This window comes from Dendrobates tinctorius, unplaced genomic scaffold (genome assembly GCF_039654945.1).
Source record: "Dendrobates tinctorius isolate UK_male_01 unplaced genomic scaffold, ASM3965494v1 ptg000348l, whole genome shotgun sequence".
Lineage (NCBI taxonomy): Eukaryota > Metazoa > Chordata > Amphibia > Anura > Dendrobatidae > Dendrobates > Dendrobates tinctorius.
In genome coordinates, this window is record NW_027362014.1 from 1,954,519 (window position 1) to 1,976,652 (window position 22,134).

At 49.1% G+C, this 22,134-nt stretch overlaps 1 long non-coding RNA gene across 1 annotated transcript in view; it reads left to right on the forward strand.

Moving 5' to 3' along the window:
* The window catches only part of LOC141075028 (uncharacterized), a 49,063-nt gene that overhangs the window by 16,646 nt on the left and 10,283 nt on the right, over positions 1-22,134 (forward strand). The window lies entirely within an intron of this gene.

Consider the following 22,134-nt stretch of genomic DNA (forward strand, 5'->3'; position numbering starts at 1 on the left):
AATGCTGTAGATAAGCCCCTGATGTCGGTGTCGGCAGCTCATATTAAAAAAAAAAAGAGGTGACAGATACCATTTAAATAGCATTTACAGCCTGCGCCTTTAACAGAAGTGTTCCAAGTGGGATTGTAGCAATGCATTCTGGGATGAGGAAGATGCCATTTTATTCTGTGTATTTCATAAGGACACACGTGTTTATCTGTCCTCCTATCCGGGTAAAGCATACCTGGTAAGATTAATATCTTTCTTGCAATGCAGTTTGTTCAGAGATGTTATTAACTGTACAGCAGCCAGTGCTCAGTGGATGTAATTAGACACCTGTGTATTCCATGTGAAGTTTGCATCACATTGTTATACTTCCTGTAATTGTGTTAGCTGTGTGATCATCTGCCCAATACTTACCCATGTCGCTTGTATTCTTTATAGTTTTACCGCATGTTCTATACTCTTCACCAATAAACAAGTTAGACTACAGAGAACGGTCTGCTTATTTTGGAAGATAGAAGGTGGTTTATGCTGTATGCTAGAGTGCACACCGTGTCAAAGTGTATGAAGGCAGAACATTGCCTATATTTTCTGGAGTAAACTTATAAATGTACTAGTTTCGTTCTCCGACATGTACTTCGCACCAAATCACGCTACCTGTGGGTTGGTTCCTGACCCGATATACTGTAAGCTAGTATCAAACGAGGAACTGGTGGCAGCATAGCGTCCTGGTGGTATTGGGGAACCCTGGCAGTGATGGATCAGAGGTTTATGTGTGTATTCCCGGCCTGGGACTGATGATATACATACCACCCTCACTGCAGAGTGCCCGCTAGCCAGTACGTGACAGGGCAGCCTTAATTACACTAGGTGCAGTTTCCTGACTGACTTGAGGATAAGGGGAGCACCAGAGAGCTACAAGTTCCTAACTGGAACTGAAAGTGGAAACGAAAGCTGTGTGGGGTATTATATCCATGAGAAATTCATGACAGGCACCTCCACCCTTTTCTCTAGGCTGCTCTACAATCTCCTCATCCAAACTTTCATATTGGGAGGAATTATCGGGATCAGCTAACTCCTCCTTCTCCATCCTCCTGATCTCTTCGCATACCTCTTCCTTTTAATCATCCTCCTCTTCCACATGGTTGGGAGTCCGTGACACCTCCAGGAGCCCCACCGATCAGGGTTCTAAACCGGTCATTGTTCTCCAGCTTTTCCTGGTAGAAGCCGCTGCCGGTGAGAATGACTGCCCTCCTTTTCCTCTAGCTTCTGGATGGACCCCTTCTGCCTCTTCCCCATGACGGAGAGGTCCAATCTCTTTGAGCCATAGGCTCTGTTTGCTTTGTCTCTTGCTTCCCTCAATTCCTCCTGTCCTGGAAAAACCGCAGCTTTTTTGCGGCCTCTTCGTATTCGCAGAGGTGCATGTGAATGCGGGAACCGTAGGTGGTGACAAGCTCCCGCGCTCCCTTACTGCCCCAGTCATGGGGCACCGCCACTGCACTTTTGCCAGTCCCTTACCTCTGGGAGGAGCCGCCATGGCTTCAGGGGTCCTGGGGTACACCCGAGGTCCTTGTCTGAGGCCCCAGGCTTGCTCCATCCAGGGATCCGCATGACCGGGTTGACTCCTTAGCCGGTTCTTGTGGCCTCCCGCCGGCCTGGACCGACAGGTGGAAGCCGGGGGGGCCCAGCCCCAGGATCCAGTCCAATCAATGCCTTTTCTTTGCTGAGAAGGGGTAGACAAAAAGTCCCAGGTGGTAGTTTCTTCCTCTCTTCCTAGCTCCTGCAGCACACATACACCTGCAGCAGACTCTTCCTCCACACAAGACCTACCGTATACCAGGAACACCCCACAAGACCTGCCGTATACCCGGAACACCCCACAAAACCGGCATATCACAGGAACACCCCACAAGACTGTCGGTGTACCAGGAGCATCCCACAAGACTGACCGTATACCAGGAATACCCCACACGACCTGCTGTATACTGGGAACCCCCAACAAGACCTGCTGTATACCGGGAACACTCTACCAGACCCTCTATATACTGGGAACCCCCAGAAGATGTGCTGTATATTGGGAACCCCCCATAAGACCTGCCATATCCTGGGAACACCCCACAAACATAGCAGCATAGTTAGGAACGCCGAAAAAAGACATTAGTCCATCCAGTTCAGCCTATATTTCATCAGAATAAATCCCCAGATCTACGTCCTACTAAAGACCCTAATAACTGTAAGATACAATGTTGTTACGGTCCAGGAAGACATCTAGGCCTCCCTTGAACCCCTCGACTGAGTTCGTTATCACCACCTCCTCAGGCAGGGAATTCCAGATTCTCACTGCCCTAACAGTAAAGAATCTTCTTCTATGTTGGTGGAAAAACCTCTCCTCCAGACGCAGAGAATGCCCCCTTGTGACCGTCACCTTCCTCGTATAAACAGATCCTCGGAGAGATATTTATATTGTCCCCTTATATACTTATACATGGTTATTAGATCGCCCCTCAGTCTTCTTTTCTTAAGACTAAATAATCCTCGTTTTGCTAATCTCTCTGGGTATTGTAGTTCCCCCATCCCCTTTATTAATTTTGTTGCCCTCCTTTGTACTCGCTCTAGTTCCATTTTATCCTTCCTGAGCAGCAGTGCCCAAAACTGTACACAGTACTCCATGTGTGTTCTAACCAGGGATTTGTACAGAGGCAGTATAATGCTCTCATCATGTGTATCCAGACCTCTTTTAATGCACCCCATGATCCTGTTTGCCTTGGCAGCCGCTGCCTGGCACTGGATGCTCCAGGTAAGTTTATCATTAACAAGGATCCCCAAGTCCTTCTCCATGTCAGATTTACCCAGTGGTTTCCCGTTCAGTGTGTACCTGCTGTATACTGCGAACACCCCACAAGACCCGCCGTAACCAGGAACACCCTACAGGACCTGCCATATACTGGGAACATCCCACAAGACCTGCCGTATACCAGGAACCCCCCACAAGATGTACTGTATACTGATAACACCCCACAAGACCTGCCGTATACCAGGAACCCCGCACAAGACCTGCCGTATACAAGGAACCCCCCACAAGACCTGCTGTATACTGGAAACACCCCACAAGACCTGCCGTATATCGGGAGCACCCCACAAGATTCACTATATGTTGTGAACACCCTACAAGACCCTTTGTATACTGGGAAGATGTGCCGTATATTGGGAACACCCCACAAGACCTGCTGTATACCAGGAACCCCCCACAAGACCTGCTGTATACTGGAAACACCCCACAAGACCTGCCGTATACCAGGAACCCCCCACAAGACCTGCTGTATACTGGAAACACCCCACAAGACCTGCTGTATACAAGAAACCCCCCACAAGACCTGCTGTATACTGGAAACACCCCACAAGACCTGCCGTATATCGGGAGCACCCCACAAGATTCACTATATATTGTGAACACCATACAAGACCCTTTGTATACTAGGAAGATGTGCCGTATATTGGGAACACCCCACAAGAACTGCTGTATACTGGAAACACCCCACAAGACCAACCGTATACCAGGAACATCCCAAAAGACCTGCTATATACCAGGAACCCCCCACAATACCCACTCTATATTGTGAACACCCTACAAGACCCTCTATACTGGGAACCGCCTCAGAAGACCTACCATATACTGGGAACATCCCACAAGACCCTCTGTATAATAGGCAACCCTCAGAAAACGTGCCGTATACTGGGAACACCCCACAAGATCTGCCATATACCTGGAACGCCCCACAAGAACTGCTGTATACTGGGAAGCCCCCAGAAGACCTGCCTTATACTGGGAACATCCCACAAGAACAGCTGTATACCGGGAACAGCTCACAATATCTGCTGTATACTGGGAACATCCCACAATACCTGCTGTATACTGGGAACACCCCACAAGCCCCAGTGTATATTGTGAACACCCTACAAGACCCTCTGCATACTGGGAACCCCCCAGAAGACGTGCCGTATATTGGGAACCCCCCACAAGACCTGCCGTTTACTGGAAACATTTAACAAGACCCTCTATATACTGGGTAACCCCCAGAAGATGTGCCGTGTATTGGGAACACCCCACAAGAACTGCCGTATACTGGGAACCCACCACAAGACCTGCTGTATACCAGAAACACTCCACAAGACCTTCTGTATAATGGAAACACTCCACAAGACCTGCCGTATACCAGGAACACCCTAAAAGACCTACTGTATATGGGGAACATCCTACAAGACCTGTCGTATACTGGGAACACCCCACAAGACCCGCCGTATACCAGGGACACCCCACAAGAACTGCTGTATACTGGGAACCCCCCACAAGACCTGCCATATACCAGGAACACCCCACAAGACCTGCCGTATACTGGGAACATCCCACAAGATGTCTGAACTGCTGTATACTGGGAGCACCCCACAGGACCTGCTGTATACTGGGAACACCCCACAAAACCCACTGTATATTTTCAAAACCCTACAAGACCCTCTGTATACTGGGAACCCCCAGATGTGTCGTTTATTGGGAAACCCCAACAAGACCTGCCGTATACTGGGAACGTCCCACATGACCCTCTGTATACTGGGAACCCCCCCAGAAGACGTGCCGTATCCTGGGAACACTCCACAAGACCTGCCGTATACCGGGAACACCCCACAAGAAGTGTATACTGGGAACCCCCCCACAAGACCTGCCGTATCCTGGGAACCCCCACAAGACCCTGTATATACTGGGAACCCCCAGAAGATGTGCCATATATTGGGAACACCCCACAAGACCTGCCTTATATTGGGAACCCCCCACAAGACCTGCTGTATACTGGGAATATCCCACATGACCCTCTGTATACTGGGAACCCCCCAGAAGACCTGCCTTATACTGGGAACACCCCAGAAGACGTGCCGTATATTGGGAACACCCCACAAGACCTGCCGTATACTGGGAACGTCCCACAATACCCTGTTTATACTGGGAACCCCCAGAAGACCTGCCATATATTGGGAACACCCCACAAGACTTGCTGTATACCGGGAACTCCTCACAAGACCTGCCGTATACCGGGAACACCTCACAAGACCTGCCGTATACTGGGAACACCCCATAAGACCTGCCGTATACTGGGAACGTCCCACATGACCCTCTGTATACTGGGAACCCCCCTGAAGACCTGCCTTATACTGGGAACACCCCACAAGACCTACTGTATTCCGGAACTCCCAAGTCAGGATGATTGTGCATGTCACCGTCGCCACTCTGCCTGATCACTAGAGTGCTAGTTCAAGGATCCGGCAGCTGGTTGCCATGTGCACTCATGGTTTCTGGCGTCTCCCATCCTCGACGCTGTAGCTTCATGACTTTGTGCTGGAAAGAGAACATAACTCACGGGATGCCGGTGCTGCCCGGACCACGTGTGCTGCCCAGCCTGGGGCCGAGATCAGTCAGGGCAATGGGGGGGATACAAAGGGTCAAAAGTGCTGCGGGCATTGTCGGCACAAAAAGAGTCCTTTTCGTATGGGAAGTCATAGTGTTAAATAGTGGAGCAGGATCGTCAGCAGCATAGAGGATGTCAGGAGAGCAGCGAGCTGATGCTATATCCCAGAGAGGGCTCGGTCACACTGGAAAATCGGACCAATGTTGTTCCACGAGGCCGCACAGATCTGCAGCGTTTTTCTCCGCTCTATTCAGCTGCAGTTTGACTCCGAGATCAGACAGTGCGAGAAAAGAATGTCGCTCCGCACAGAGATCATCGCCGCGTCCCACGGTCACAGATGATTTACATTCTGTAATGTGGGAAATGCTAAATGGTCGTGTAAAGGATTAATAGCTGCTGAGTAAGAAACCGCACTGTACACAGACGGCAGAGAATCGCGCCACTCTCCAGGATGAGAATGGGAACAAGCACTTTGGCTATGTGCACACGCTGCAGATTCACCTGCGTTTTTTTCCACGCTGAACCGCAGGTAAAGTGACCTGCAGTTTAGTCTGCGATTTTGCCCTGCGGTTTCACACCTATACTATGTTAAAGGTGTGAAACCGCCCTAACAATTGACATGCTGCGGTTTGTAAACCGCAGGAAAGCCGCCCGGAAAAAAACGCACCGTCAGCACAGCGTTTTTGAAAACCCATAGGGTTTCATTGTACTGTACTAGGTCAGCGGAACTGCTGCGTTTCCGCAGGGCCAAAACCGCTGCGGAAACGCAGCAGAATCCGCAACGTGTGCACACAGCCTTACACGCCAGTGTGAATAAACCCTAAGCGGAAGATGAGCAGGGGATTGCAGAGGCACATGTATCTGAAGCCTCAGCCGCCTTCCCTGCCTTCTACCTGCAGATAATTGTAGATTGTTCTCCCTGGTTTCGCCCGGAGCTCAGTGCAGATATTTTGGGGATGAGAGGGTCCATTGTGTGAAGAAGAGCATAACTCGGATCTGAAGTGAGAAAGTCTGAGTTACGATAGTGGACGCACTGCCAATGTTTGGCACCATGCCCTCTCCACCCTTTGGCCTCCTTCTCTGCCCTGGGGGTCTATGTGTTCTGAACATTTTTCCAGTAAGGACAAAACGGGGAAGAAAAGTAATGATCTGTATACTGGATATAGCAGTACTCCAGCCAACCAGGACCTTATCCAACCAACCATGCTACTAGAACCTCATCCAAAGATCCATACACCTGACAAATGCTATTGAGGACTCTGCTATTAGAAGTGGAAAGGAAGAACAAAGACGAAAGAATCTAATTAATAAAAATATTGGAGAAAGAGAAACCAATCACAAACTAAAATGTCTCTATACTAATGCACAAAGCATGGGCAACAAACAAGGAGAATTGGAACTACTAACACAGGAAAAGAAATATGATGTCATTGGAATCACTGAGACTTGGTGGGACAATACACATGATTGGAATACAAGACTAGAAGGATACAACTTATTTTCAAGAAACAGACTTGATAAACGAGGAGGGAGTGTTGCATTGTATGTTCGAAACGCGTATATCTGCACAGAGATTGAAGCTTCAGAGACTGGGAGTTCTGTGGAAACTTTGGGTAAGAATACAAGGACAGAACAATGGAAAGGACACCATTGTAGGCATTTACTACAGGCCGCCTGTGCAAGCCGAAGATATGGATGAACTCTTTATGCATCAAATGGCCAAGTTCTCCAAAAAATATGACATAGTTGTCATGGGAGATTTCAACTATCCAGACATTTGTTGGGAATCTCTCTCAGGCAAAACTAACAGGTCAAGGAAATTCTTATCCTCTCTTGCTGACAACTTTATCTTCCAAAAGGTAAGGGAGAAAACAAGGGGAACTGCTACCTTGGATCTAATCCTTATAAACAGGGAGGAAATGGTTGAGGAGGTAAAAGTGGCTGGGACCCTAGGAGGTAGCGACCATGCTATTTTAGAATTTTGGATAACTAGAGGAGGAAGACCTGTGAAGACTCAGACGTCAAGGTTAGATTTCAGAAAGGCAGATTTTAAGGGATTCAGAAAGAGAATTGGAGGGATCCAATGGCTGGATATCCTTAAAGACAAAAATGTCCAGGAAGGATGGGAAATCTTGAAAAATGAAATTCTCAAAGCATAGTTGTTAACAATTCCGAAAAGAGGGAAGAATAGGAAGCATTTAAGGAAACCAGGATGGATGAACACAGAACTTAAGCACATGCTAAAAAGGAAGAAATAAATGTTTATAAAATGGAAAGAGGGAGGCATATCTAAAGAAGAATATAATGCTGTCTGCAGAAACTGCAGGGCACAAATCAGATTACTAAAGCTGAAAATAAATTGAGGCTTGCAAGAGATGTCAAAAGCAATAATAAAGGATTTTGGGGATATGTCAAAAGTAAAAGAAAAGTCAAAGATGCTATAGGATTTTTACAGGATGAAAATGATGAAATGGTAAGACAGGATGTTGAGAAGGCTGAACTTTTAAATTCCTATTTTGCATCTGTTTTCTCTCAGAAAGGAAATGTAACATCAACAGTTATTCACTGTCCTATTAAGGGAATAGAAGAATCCAGGATATCTATAAACAGAAAGATAGTGAGGAAACACTTAGCTAACCTAAATGAATTCAAGTCTCCAGGTCCAGATGAATTACACCCCAGAGTACTGAAGGAGATAGCAGAAGAAATTTTTGAACCCCTCTCCATAATCTTTGAAAATTCTTGGAGAACAGGAGAAGTGCCAAAAGACTGGAGAAGAGCAAATGTTGTTCCTATCTTCAAAAAGGGGAAGAAGGTGGACCCAGGTAACTATAGGCCGGTGAGTCTGACTTCTATACCAGGAAAGATCTTTGAACAAATTATTAAACAACATGTATGTCAATACCTGGATAAGAATGAAGTGATTAAACAGAGTCAGCATGGGTTTGTAACTAATAAGTCATGTCAGACTAACTTAATTTCCTTCTATGACGGTATCACTGATTGGGTGGATCAAGGAAATGCTGTAGATATAGTATATCTTGACTTCAGCAAAGCATTTGACAAAGTCTCTCATACTATCCTTATTGAAAAAATGACTAAGTATGGAATGGACAAGGCAACTGTTAGGTGGATTCATAACTGGCTTAGTGATCGGACCCAAAGAGTGGTCGTAAATGGCTGCACATCCAGTTGGAAGAATGTCTCAAGTGGGGTACCACAGGGCTCTGTCCTGGGCCCTGTATTGTTCAACATCTTTATCAACGATTTAGATGAAGGAATTAAGGGTAAACTGATTAAATTTGCTGATGACACAAAGCTAGGAGGGATAGCTAATACTAGAGAAGAGAGAGAGAGGATTCAAAAAGATTTAAATAAACTGGAGAAGTGGGCAGCAACTAACAGAATGGTTTTTAACAGGGAGAAATGCAAAGTACTACATCTGGGCAATAAAAATGAAAAAAGCATATATAGAATGGGAGGAATAGGGCTAAGTGACAGCACATGTGAAAAAGATTTGGGTATACTAATAGATCACAGACTGAATATGAGTCAACAGTGTGATGCAGCAGCAAAAAAGGCAAATGCAATTCTAGGATGTATTAACAGAAGCATGCAGTCTAGATCACGTGAAGTCATTATTTCCCTCTACTCCTCGTTGGTCAGACCTCATCTGGAATATTGTGTCCAGTTTTGGGCACCACATTTTAAAAAAGACATCAACAAACTGGAGCAAGTTCAGAAAAGAGCAACCAGAATGGTGACCGGTCTGCAAACCCTGTCTTATGAGGAAAGGTTGCAGGATTTGGGAATGTTTAGCTTGCAAAAGAGAAGACTGAGAGGAGACTTAATAGCTGTCTACAAATATCTAAAGGGCTGTCACATTGTAGAAGGATCGACTTTATTCTCATTTGCACAAGGAAAGACTAGAAACAATGGGATGAAACTGAATGGGAGGAGACACAGATTAGATATTAGAAAAAACTTTTTGACAGTTAGAGTGATCAATGAGTGGAACAGGCTGCCACGAGAAGTGGTGAGTTCTCCTTCAATGGAAGTCTTCAAACAGAGGCTGGACAGACATCTGACTGTGATGATTTAGCGAATCCTGCTTTGAGCAGGGGGTTGGACCAGATGGCCCAGGAGGTCCCTTCCAACTCTACGATTCTATGATTCTATGATCCAAGACATTGTCCAACCAACCAGGACCACATCATCTAACCAAGCAAGGCCTCATCTCACCAAACAACCAGTGTCATGGTTAGGACATGGTTAATGTCCTGTTTTCTCAGGGCAAATTTTGCTGGCCTCCCTTTGGATCTGGGAGGGGTATTTATACTCACTCCAGACTAGGATTCCCTGTCAGCTATACTGTTATTCTGGCTGTGTGCCTGACCCCCTGGTGTGCATGTATACTGCATTGCTTGTCTGCTTCCCGTGTATGACCCGGTCTGTCCCCTCACTCTGTTCTCTGTCTCACGTTTTGGTACTATTGTCTTCTCCGGTTCTGACCTCCTGGCTTGGCTATTGTTACTCCGTTACAGTTTGTTCCTATTGTACCGTCTATTGCCCGTTCTGGTTTTCTGATCTATTGCTACGTCCTGACTATCCGTTCTGTCTAACTCTTTGGTACTGTCGTGCTATCTCGTGTTTTGACCCCGACTTGATCTGCTTTATGCCCCTTGGTAACTTTGTCCCGTAGTTACCTTTCTAGGAGTTTTCCTATAGCTCCTAGCTCTCTGGAGTTTAGGCCATGCCCCCAGCAGTCACGTGCTTTAGGTCCTGCTGGTCTGAAGCAATCTCTCTCTGCTCCTGCTTCCTCTGGGGGACCTGTGGCCGGCTCTGCCCCTTGGCAGTCACGTGTTACAGATCCTGCTAGTCTGAATCACGCATCTTCACCGCTGCTGCCCCGCTCCACATGTATCTCTGTGCACAGTTTGTTTTACTCAGGACACGTGCACTGGCTCAGTGAGCTAGTGCAGTGCGGTGTTCCTGACAACCAGTACCTCATCCAGCAAAACAAGATCACATCCAACCAAGGAGGATCACATCCAAGCAAGCATCCAGAACTTTATTGAACCATGAAACCAGAATCTCATCCATCGAAGCAACAGGACCTCATCCAATCAAGCAACTAGGACCTCATCCAGCTATCCAGGAATTTCGTACAACCAACCAAGATCTCATCCAACCATGCAACCATCACCTCATTCAACTATGCAACCAGGACCTCATCCAATCAAGCATCCAGGACATCACCAAGCTACTTGGACCTTATCCAGCCAAACGACTAGGACCTCATCCTGCCAAGCATACAGGACCTCATCCAATTACGCAACCAGGACCTCATCCAATCGCACAACCAGGATCTCATCCAACCAACCAGGACCTCATCCAGCCAACCAGCACCTCCATCCAGCCAAGCAACCAGGACCTCAAACAACCAAGCAACCAGGACCTCATACAACCAAGCAACCAGGACCTCATACAACCAAGCAACCAGGACCTCATACAACCAAGCAACAAGGACCTCATACAACCATTCAAGGCCTCATCTTACAACCAACCAGGACCTCACTAACCAAATAGGATTTCAACGAGCCAACCAGGATCTCATCCAAGGAAGCGACCATGATCTCATCCAACCAATCGACCGACCAACCAACCAGGACCTCATCCAACTATCCAAGGCCTCATCTAACCAACCAACCAGGACCTTATCCAGTGAACTGGGACCTAATCAATCCAATCAACCAAGACCTCGTCCATCCTATCTGAGTCTTCCTTCCAGTCAGGGATATAACTGGGACAGCTGCCTCGTGTGTCTACCTGAGGTCACCAGCAGTGACTGGGCCCTGCTTCTGAGGGCACCTGATATCTTGACTTCAGCAGTGCAGAGCTCCAGTGGTCATTTTGCTATTACTCTTTTATCATTCTTTGATAAATTACTTTTTAGCAGTATAAAAAATAAATGCAGCCAAGACCCTGAAAAATGCAGGGCCAGGAATAATGTGGGTGATATGAGAGAACGGATATCTGCGATTGGCCTGATGAACAGTGATGTCCTGTGGAGAGCCTGGGCTTGGCGGGTCGAAAAATGCAGGAACCTAGATACCCCCTGACGCTCTGGTAGTCATTCTGCAGGACTTACTGGTCTCACATTTTTGGCCTCGTCTTCAGGATGTGACAGTGATTTATGGGGAGGTGGCGGCTACACTGATAACTTTTCACCACTGTCATTTAATAATCTTGTAAGGTGCAGATAACCGCAAGTGTCTTGTCCTCCGCCATTTACATAGATTGATCGTGGGTCCGCAGGCTCATAAATTACAAGAACTTCACATGGATGGAGGATAAACCGCAGGGATCCAGGAAGATCCCAACAGATTCACCGCCCAGCCTCGCTACCATGATCAATGCACGAAGGTCCACAAATCCCTTGTAGGGAGTAGCAAGAGTGGACCCTCTGTGTCGCGGTACCGGGATCCCTGGGGCGAGCTGGCCAGGTGGTGCTGACCCCTATACAGGGACCGTTAGGAGCAGGCCCGAAGGAGTCGGATAACGCAACAGCTGATACCAAGAGGGGCGGCTCAAGTGCGGATGAGACAGCAAGTCAGAGGAACAGGAGCGACCGTAATCAGGAGCAACTAGAGTCAGGAGTAACCGGATTCAGGAGCGACTGGAGTCAGGAGTAACCGGAGTCAGGAGCGACCAGAGTCAGGAGTGACCGGAGTCAGAAGCGACCAGAGTCAGGAGCGAGCAGGGTCAGGAGCGACTAGAGTCAGGAGTGACCAGAGTCAGGAGCGAGCAGGGTCAGGAGCGACTAGAGTCAGGAACGTCTGGTGACAGGCGCGACAGGACGGGGCCAGAGTATTGTACAGGAAGGTGTCAGGGTCCTGACAGCGCCGGCGTGCAGCCTCCGCTAAGCAGGGACTCACCCGCACCGTAGGGACCCCTGGGGACAAGAACAGCCGGAAAATAAAGATGCACAGGACCTGAATATAGAAGTTTAGTAAGCCGGCACAGGACCTACGGTCATGTGAACGGTCATGTGGCTGCAAGGGGGCGGGGCTTAGCGTCCTGCTTTCAAAGAAGGTAGAAAACTCAAAGTCGTGCAAAGTGGGGGTCATGCACAGTACAGGCAAGCGAGGTACAGGAGGGATAAACAGACGGGAGGTCAGACAAGCCAAAGATCATACACAAGATATCAGTAAAGTACCAGGGATGAGACAGAACGGATAGTCAGGGCCAAGCAGAGATCAAAACCAAACAGACGTAGGAGGTACCAGGCAGAATCCAAATCAAAATCCAGAGAACAGACCGAGTCATACACAGAGAATCATGCAACCAGAACACAGCACTAACACACTCAGGGGTCACCACACAATGCCAAGGGCGAAAGTATAACTGATAGGGGATGGGAGCTTCCGGAGGCTATAAGAAGCCTCCCCAGAACCAATGAGAGGCCACCATAATAGGTCCCAGGTGTGCAGTTGAGAGTCTGCACTGAGGTCAGAACATTAACCCCAGCAGTGCCGGTCACCCAGCACTGGTATCATGACAGAAGGCACACGATAATCAGGCGCCTCCAGGAAGGAGGAGCCGCCTGATATACTCCGCGCCGGCTCCCGATTGGAGATCACTCCTTAGGGACGGTTCTGAAGGGTTAAGAAGGGATGGGAGCGCGCGCACGCGGCCTAAGGCGCATGCCCGGAGCTAGAGCAGGGCAGAAGGAGGAGGGAGGAGAGAGCCCACGCTGGATCCCCCGGGCGGCAGGACAGGATGCAGGAGTCGCAGCGCGGCGCCGGGAGTGGTAAGCATGGGGCCGAGAGACGCAGAGACAGCAGGAGCGGGCACCGGCATGGCAGCCGACGCCGGCGTGATAGCTGGCGCCGGCATGACAGTACCCCCCCTTTATGTCTCCTCCTCCTGAGATTAGTCAAGAATCTGTTCAGAATGCAGGGGGCATCAACATTCTCTCGAGGCTTCCAAGACCTTTCCTCAGGACCGAACCCTTTCCAATCAATAAGGAAGAAGGTCCTTCCCCTAACCCTCTTCATGGCCAAAATATCTCTCACTTCAAAGATGTCATTGGCCTCTACTGGCTGAGGAACAACAGGAGGCACAGGGCAAAACTGATTGAGGATGACTGGTTTCAGGAGCGAGACGTGGAAGACGTTAGGGACCCGGAGTGAAGAGGCAGCCTCGATTTATAGGCCACATTGTTGATGCGTCCAAGAATTTCAAAGGGACCGATGTACCGGGGGCCCAGCTTATAGGAAGGGATATTCAAGCGGATGTGCTTGGTCGACAGCCAGACTTTGTCTCCTGGATGGTATGGTGGGAGATCCCTCCGCCTCTTGTCGGCATGTCTTTTCATCCGGACTGCGGCTTGTACGAGAGCCTCCTTGGTCCTCCTCCAGACTTGGGAAAACTCTTGGGAGAGGGCATCGGCAACAGGTACACCAGAGGACGAAGATACTGGAAGAGGTACACCTGGGTTCTGACCGGATACCACAAAAAACGGGGACTTGGTGGTGGCTTCACTGGAATGATTGTTATGGGCGAACTCTGCCCACGGACGCAGATCAACCCAGTTGTCTTGATGGGCGTTAGAAAAGTTCCATAGGTAGGAGGTCAAAACTTGGTTAACCCGTTCGACTTGCCCGGTAGTCTGTGGGTGATAAGCGGAAGAGCAATCCAGAGATATGCCCAAGAGTTTACAAAGTGCTCTCCAGAAGCGAGAGGTAAACTGTACCCCACGGTCAGACACGATCCGCTGAGGAAGCCCATGCAATCTGAAAATCTGATTAATGGAGATTTTGGCCAATTCAGGGGCCGTGGGCAAGCCAGGTAGCGGAACAAAATGGTCCATTTTGGAAAACCGAATGACTACTACCAGGATAGTCATGCATCCGGAAGAATGGGGTAAATCGGTAACAAAATCCATGGCGATATGTTGCCAAGGAGCTTCGGGAACAGGCAATGGCTGAAAGAGGCCAGAGGGCAAGCTTCTAGGTACCTTATTCCTGGCGCAAATTGAGCAGGAGGCCACGAAGTCCAACACATCTTGGCGGAGAGAGGGCCACCAGTAATAACGGGAAACCAGAGCAAGAGTCTTCTTGGTGCCAACATGTCCAGCGATCTTGGAGGAGTGACCCCAGTGTAGTACTTCTACCGTTTTGCCTTGCTGGACGAGGGTCTTACCAGGCGGCACGGAACGAAGACTCACGGGAGCCACCGTGATAAACCGGGCAGGATCGATAACATGCGACAGAGCCTCCTCCACTTCGGGTGACTGCAAGGACCGGGAGAGTGCATCTGCTTTGGTATTCTTGTCACCGGGTCGGAAGTGGAGCTCGAAGTCGAAGCGAGAGAAAAACAATGACCACCTGGCTTGTCTGGAGTTGAGTTTTTGAGCCGACTTGAGGTAGGCCAGGTTTTTGTGGTCAGTGAATATTGTGAAGGGATGGACTGCCCCTTCCAGAAGATAACGCCACTCCTCCAGCACCATCTTTATGGCCAGCAATTCTCGATCCCCAATCGTGTAGTTACATTCTGAGGGTGAAAATGACTTGGAGAAGAACCCGGACGGAGCCAAGCGCCCAGTAGTGGTCTTTTGGGAGAGAATCGCCCCAGCTCCCGTAGAAGAGGCGTCCACCTCTAAGAGGAAGGGCTTGCCGACCTCTGGCCGATGCAAAACCGGGGCTGTGGCAAAGGCCTGCTTCAGGGCGAGAAATGCGTTGTTACGTGTTACAGAACCGTTCAGCACCCAGAATATGTTGTGCAGTTATATGTATGTATAATAGGTTCTATGTGAGATGCATGTCCCTAATGCATCAGCCCACAGGCTGCACCCCTGGGCAGAGGGGACACGATATTCTCCTTTTGTCCGCCCTCCCCCGACCTTTGTAATTCCCACAGTAAACATTGGCAGGCTCCGGCCACCTGCGGCTTTTGTAATGCATGTCTGGCCTGCCGCTTTTCTATTGGCCTGCACTCTATATCTGTGTGATATATTCTGTGTCCTGTGAGTAAAGTGTTGTCAGACTGGAAATACGTGGAGAAGCAGTGATCTTTTATATGCGCCCATGTAACCAAGGAATTCCAGCCAGTGTCATTCATTCAGACTCCAGCCAGCGCAGAGCGGACCTCCGAAAACACGGGGTGGTACTGAAAGAGGTACTCCAGCTTGGTTAGACCCCGTTACATGCGTCCTCAGCTTCTGAGGGCCAGATGTTCGGCCTTGCTCCCTTCTGGGTAAGAGCCACAATAGGCTTGGTTAAAGAGGATAAGTGTGGGACGAATTGCCTATTATAATTTGCGAAGCCCAAGAATCGTTGGATGGCTTTCACTCTGACAGGTCGCGGCCATTTGAGCACCACGGACAATTTCTCTGGGTCCATTCGCAACACCGAGTCCGTGATAATATACCCCAAGAAGGGTAGGGAGGTCTGTTCAAATAGGCATTTCTCTATCTTGGGATAGAGTCGATTCTCCCGCAGGCATTACCAGGCAAACGTTCCTCTTGTGAGAGGACAGGTATGAAAAGATGAGGATGTCATCTAAGTATACCACGAGGCATGAGTACAGAAGATCCCGGAAGACTTCGTTAACAAATTCTTGAAAGACCGCTGGGGCGTTACAAAGTCCAAAGGGCGTGACCAAATATTCATAATGGCCATCCCGCGTGTTGAAGGCGGTCTTCCACTCATCTCCGGCACGTATTCGGACCAAATTGTAGGCCCCCCGTAGATCCAGTTTAGTAAAGATCCGGGCCCCACGTAGGCGGTCAAAAAGTTCGGGGATAAGTGGTAGAGGATACCTATTCTTGATCGTGATGTTATTTAAGCCTCGGTAGTCGATGCAAGGTCGAAGGGATCCATCCTTCTTCCGAACAAAGAAAAACCCGGCCCCTGCTGGGGAAGCCGACTTCCGGATAAAGCCCCTAGCTAAGTTCTCCCGGATGTACTCCGTCATGGCTGAGGTTTCTGCAGGTGACAACGGGTAGATTCTGCCTCTGGGGGGAGTAGCTCCAGGAACTAGCTTGATTGGGCAGTCATAGGCCCGATGCGGGGGAAGGGTCTCAGCTTCCTTCTTGTCAAAGACATCCGCGAACGAATGATAGGCCACGGGAAGCCCAGGAAGGTCCGTGGGTCCTTGGTGCAGACTGGTACAGGTATCTGGCAGCAGACAACGTTCTTGGCAAGAGTGAACACAGCGAAGGACTTCCCCAGAGCGCCAAGCTAAGACTGGCTCATGAGACCGGAGCCAGGGCATGCCAAGAAGCAGAGCATGAGACAAATTAGGCAAAACATAAAAAGCAATTCTCTCCTGGTGTAGGGCTCCGATTTGCATCTCCAGCTCGAGAGTGACCGTGGTGACGGGGACAGGTAATGGTTTGCCATCCACAGAGGTGATCACGTGGCGCTTCAAGGGTGACAACAGGAATCAGGAACTTGTCCACCTCTTCCAACTGAATGAAGTTGCCTGCCGCACCTGAGTCCACATATGCATCCACAGATCTACGCTCCAAACCTAGGAGAAGTAATGCTGAGATAGTAAGGGGTAGAGAGGGAACAGAGTCACCTAGGGAGGCCACTCTTATCTGGCCTAGGCGGAGGAGTTTCCTGGCCTCTGCGGACAGAAACGCAGAAAGTGGTTGGTTCCACCACAATAGAGGCATAAACCTTGATCCAATCTTTCCTTGCGCCGCAGCTCAGGTAACTTTACACAATCCACCTGCATGGCCTCCGGGGCACAATTACTGGCAGGCTTGGTCTAACGAGGACTAGGGACTGGGTTAAACCTAGACGGGCCTCTCTCCCTGACTGACTCGCGAGAACGTTCCTGGAACCGTAAATCAATACGAGTGGCCAGAGATATAAGGTCCTCTAAAGAAGTGGGAGTGTCCCGACCAGCAAGCTCGTCCTTGATTTTCTCCGAAAGCCCCCTCCAAAAGGCCCCTACCAGTGCCTCATTATTCTACCCCAGCTCTGAGGCCAGTGTCCGGAAGCGAATGGCGTACTGTCCCACGGTAAGAGTTCCCTGTCGAAGATTGAAAAGGGACTCAGTGGTGGTGGCCAGACGCCCTGGCTCGTCAAAGACCTGGCGGAAGGTGTCCAGTAAGTCTTGTATGCTGGATACTACCGGGTCATCCCGTTCCCACAGGGAGTTCACCCATGCCAAGGCCTCCCCCTCGAGATGGGACACGATAAATGCCACCTTAGCCCTATCAGTCGGGTACTGCAGGGGCAGCAACTTGAAATGTAGGCGGCACTAATTAAGGAACCCTCGGCACAATTTGGGATCCCCGCTATATCTTGGAGGCTTCCCCAGACGTGGCGGCGGGTGAGGTGCAAGATCGCGGGGCGGAGCAGAGACCGCGGCAGAAGACTGAAGGGACTGTAAACGATCATCAACGGAAACCATGTAACTAAGAATATGGGACTGTGTATCACGCTGCTGCACGAGCTCCTGCTGGAGTCCCGCCAGCAGAGGGCGCTCCCTGGATCGGAGGTTTGAATGGCGGACAACCGAGTGTCCATGGACTTCATAAATGCTGTAATCCGGATTTGGTTCTCCCGCAAAAAGAGTTATTCTTTTTGGGTCGCTGCCGAGGCACCAGCCGGGTCCATGGCCTGATTATGCTGTAGGGAGTAGCAAGAGTGGACCCTCTGGGTCGCGATACCGGGATCCCTGGGGCGAGCTGGCCAGGTGGTGCCGACCCCTATACAGGGACCATTAAGAGCAGGCCCGAAGGAGTCGGATACCGCGACAGCTGATACCAAGAGGGGCGGCTCAAGTTCGGATGAGACAACAAGTCAGAGGAACAGGAGCGACTAGAGTCAGGAGCGACCGGAGTCAGGAGCGACCGGAGTCAGGAGCGACTAGAGTCAGGAACGTCTGGTGACAGGAGCGACAGGACAGGGCCAGAGTATCGTACAGGAAGGCACACGATAATCAGGCACATCCAGGAAGGAGGAGCCGCCTGATATACCCTGCGCCGGCTCCCGATTGGAGATCACTCTTTAGGGACGGTTCTGAAGGGGTTAAGAAGGGATGGGAGCGCGCGCACGCGGCCTAAGGTGCATGCCCGGAACTAGAGCAGGGCAGAAGGAGGAGAGAGCCCACGCTGGATCCCCCGGGTGACAGGACAGGATGCAGGAGTCGCAGCGTGGCGCCGGGAGCTGTAAGCAGGGGGCCGGGAGACGCCAGAGGCAGCAGGAGCGGACACCGGCATGGCAGCCGACGCCGGCGTTATAGCTGGCACCAGCATGACATCCCTCCTTATGGCCGTGTTCACATCCCTGGTTTTTGGTTCATTCTGGACACCTCATATATGTGCACCAGGCTATCAAATGGCCGGTTCGGCATCACTGGCCATACTCTGAGCAAGGACCACATCACGAGAGCCAGCTAATCACGAAGGACAGAAGGGCCGCATTCCTCATACAGTTGTGTTCAAAAATTTGCATATCCCGGCAGAATGTTTGCTTTCTTGGGCTTTTTTTCAGAGAATTAGAATCACACCAAAACTGAAGCCATTTATTATCAAACTAATGTGTTTTCTCTTTTTAAATCATAATGACAACCCAAAACATCCAAGTGACCCTGATCAAAAGTTTATGTGAAGAAGTCAGAGTATATCTTAATTACCTAGACGACTATGTTTTTGGCAAACCAAAAAGAATTGACTTTATCTGTATATTGGCTTGTGGATTTAAGTGTTTATTTCTGGGGGATCAAGAAGACAGTTGCAAACTGATATACTGTGTAAAGGTACTGTCACACTTAGGGATGTACCAGCGATATGACGCGGTCAGGATCGCTGGTGCATCGCTAAGTGGTCGCTAGTGAGCTGCCACACAGGCAGATCTCACCAGCGACATCACTGGGGACGGGGGTCGCTACTTACCTGTCACACTAGGCGATCCTGCGTCCTCCCGCCCGGCTCCACGCTCGTCGCTCGTCTCTCCACAGGAAGGGCCGCAGGAAGCTGACGACGAGAAACGGTCCTGGACGTTCTCGCGCGATCAGCGATAAGCAGCGGGGGAGCGAGTCGGAGGAAAGTATCAGACACAGCGATATCGCTATAACGTCACAAGTTATAGCGATATTGCTAGAGACATCGCTTAGTGTGACAGGCCCTTTAGTCTGTTATAGAGATTTGTACATAGTGTGTGTTTATCTTTGTTTATTGTCTACTGATATGCTAATTGTGCATTGTATTCTGGAAACTGTTGACTTCAAAAGTAAAGAGGGAAAAGAATGTGAGTGTGGACTGAAGGACGCTGGCTAATTCTAAAAATAGCTCTGGTATAAAGATACTCAGAGAGCAGACAGAGCTACCAGTCGGACATTCTGCAAAACACCCAACGGACGAGAGACAGGACTGCATTCATCATGGCACCATCACGAGGGACATGGATCTATGATTCTATAGGAAATAACCTAGGGGTTTTGGGCTCTGGTTGGAAGGACACAGATCTGATCCAGTGACCATCTCTGAATCATGGATATATTTGGAGAAAGCCAGGTTTTGGGACGCGCTGGTCACCTGGTTCCATGGAGATGGTCGGATAAGCCAGGTGGTGACTCTCGTATCAACTGGCTTTGGACCTTGTACGGACTCTATGGACTGATCTCTGTCATCTCCTTATGCTTGTCGATATCTCTTCTCTGTGTGTGTATCACAGGTGGAATAGCGACCCTGGGAGCTCCGACGGAACATCTACCTTGATCCCGCCGAGTCAGTGGAAGGGTGAGACCCTGTAAGGTGCACCATCTTGGGGGTAATTGCTGGGACTGTTCTGTTTCCTATTGGGAGTTGTGGGTCAATAAAGTATTGCCACACTGTTTTACCCTAACCCTGCGTTGTCTGTGTAGCGTTGTGCCCACGTTTAATGGGAGAGCGGGCGCTAGGCAGGACGATCCCTGGTCCATGCTGTTTTGGCTAACAGGCTTGGGCGCCCGTCGACATCCCCCCCCGTTTCCCCGCAATTGATGGTAGCAGTGGGATACTACTCAGTCCAGGGGAGCTGCAGGGGGCTGGTGTACTCACACACTGTCCAGGGCTCCACAACCAGGGAGGAATACAGACAGACTCAGAAGACCAGTGATGCTTTGTTTGCTATTGGGTGTTGTGGTTCAATAAAGTATTGCCACGCTGTTTTACGCTGTGTTGTCTGTGTAGTGTATTACCCACGGGAAGATATAGCGGGCGTTCAGTGGTATGAACCCTGATCCATGCAGTCTTGCTAAACGCAGCCGGACCAGTAGATGAGAGCACCTACTGACCCCGTTTGTCCACAGTTTACATACCCCATTTCATAATACCGTGTATTGCCCCCTCTAACATCAATGACAGCTTGAAGTCTTTTGTGGTTGTTGTGGATGAGGTTCTTTATTTTCTCAGATGGTAAAGCTGCCCACTCTTCTTGGGGAAAAAGCCTCCAGTTCCTGTAAATTCCTGGGCTGTCTAGCATGAACTGCGCGCTTGAGATCTTCCTAGAGTGGCTCAATGATATTGAGGTCAGGAGACTGAGATGGCCGCTCCAGAACCTTCAGTTTGTTCTGCTGTAGCCAATAACAGCTCAACTTGACTTTGTTTTGGATCGTTGTCGTGTTGGAACGTCCAAGTATGTCCCATAGGAAGCATCGGTGCTGATGATTGCAAATTTTCCTCAAATATATGAAGATAATGTGCTGCATTCGTCTTTCCTTCAAGTTTGACCAAGTTTCCTGTGCCTTTATAGCTCACACATCCCAAAAATATCACCAATCCAACCTCCGTGCTTTACAGTAGTACTGGTGTTCATTTCATCATAGGTCTTGTTGACCTCTCTCCAAATGTAACGTTTATGGTTGTGGCCAAAAAGTTCAGTTTTGGTCTAATCACTCTAAATTATCTTGTTCAAGAAGTTTTGAGGCTTGTCTCTGTGCTGTTTTGTGTACTGTAGGCGAGATACTTTGTGGCATTTGCGCAATAATCGCTTTCTTCTGGCGACTCAACCATGCGGCCCATTTTTCTTCAAGTACCTCCTTATTGTACATCTTGAAACAGCCACACTGCTAGTTTTCAGAGAGTCCAGTATTTCAGCTGATGTTATTTGTGAGTTTTTCTTTGCATCCCGAACAATTTTCCTGGCAGTTGTGGATTAAATTTTTGTTGATCTACCTGACCATGGTTTTGTTTTTATAGAGCCCTTGATTTTCCATTTGTTAATCACAGTTTGAAAGCTGCTGACTGGCATGATCAATTCCTTGGATATCTTTTTGTATCCCTTTCCTGTTTTATACAGTTCAACTACCTTTTCCTGTAGATCCGTTGACAATTCTTTTCCTTTCCCCATGACTCACAATCCAGAAACGTCAGTGGCTGGATGAAAGATGCAAGAGTCTGTCTGGATCCCAGAAACTCACTCAGCTTTTATGCGCACACTGATTATAAGCAAACAGGTCACAGGTGAGGATGGTATTACCTTTAGTAGCCATTCACACCCATTTGTGTCAACTTCTGTGCAAGTTATCAGGCCAAAATCACCAGGGTATGCAAACTTTTGATCAGGGTCATTTGGATGTTTTGGGTTGTCATTATGATTTGATTTAAAAAGAGAAAACACAGTAGTTTGACAATAAATGGCTTCACCCAACCACTAAACCATGAGTGGAGAAAAAGTTCTGGTGTTATCAT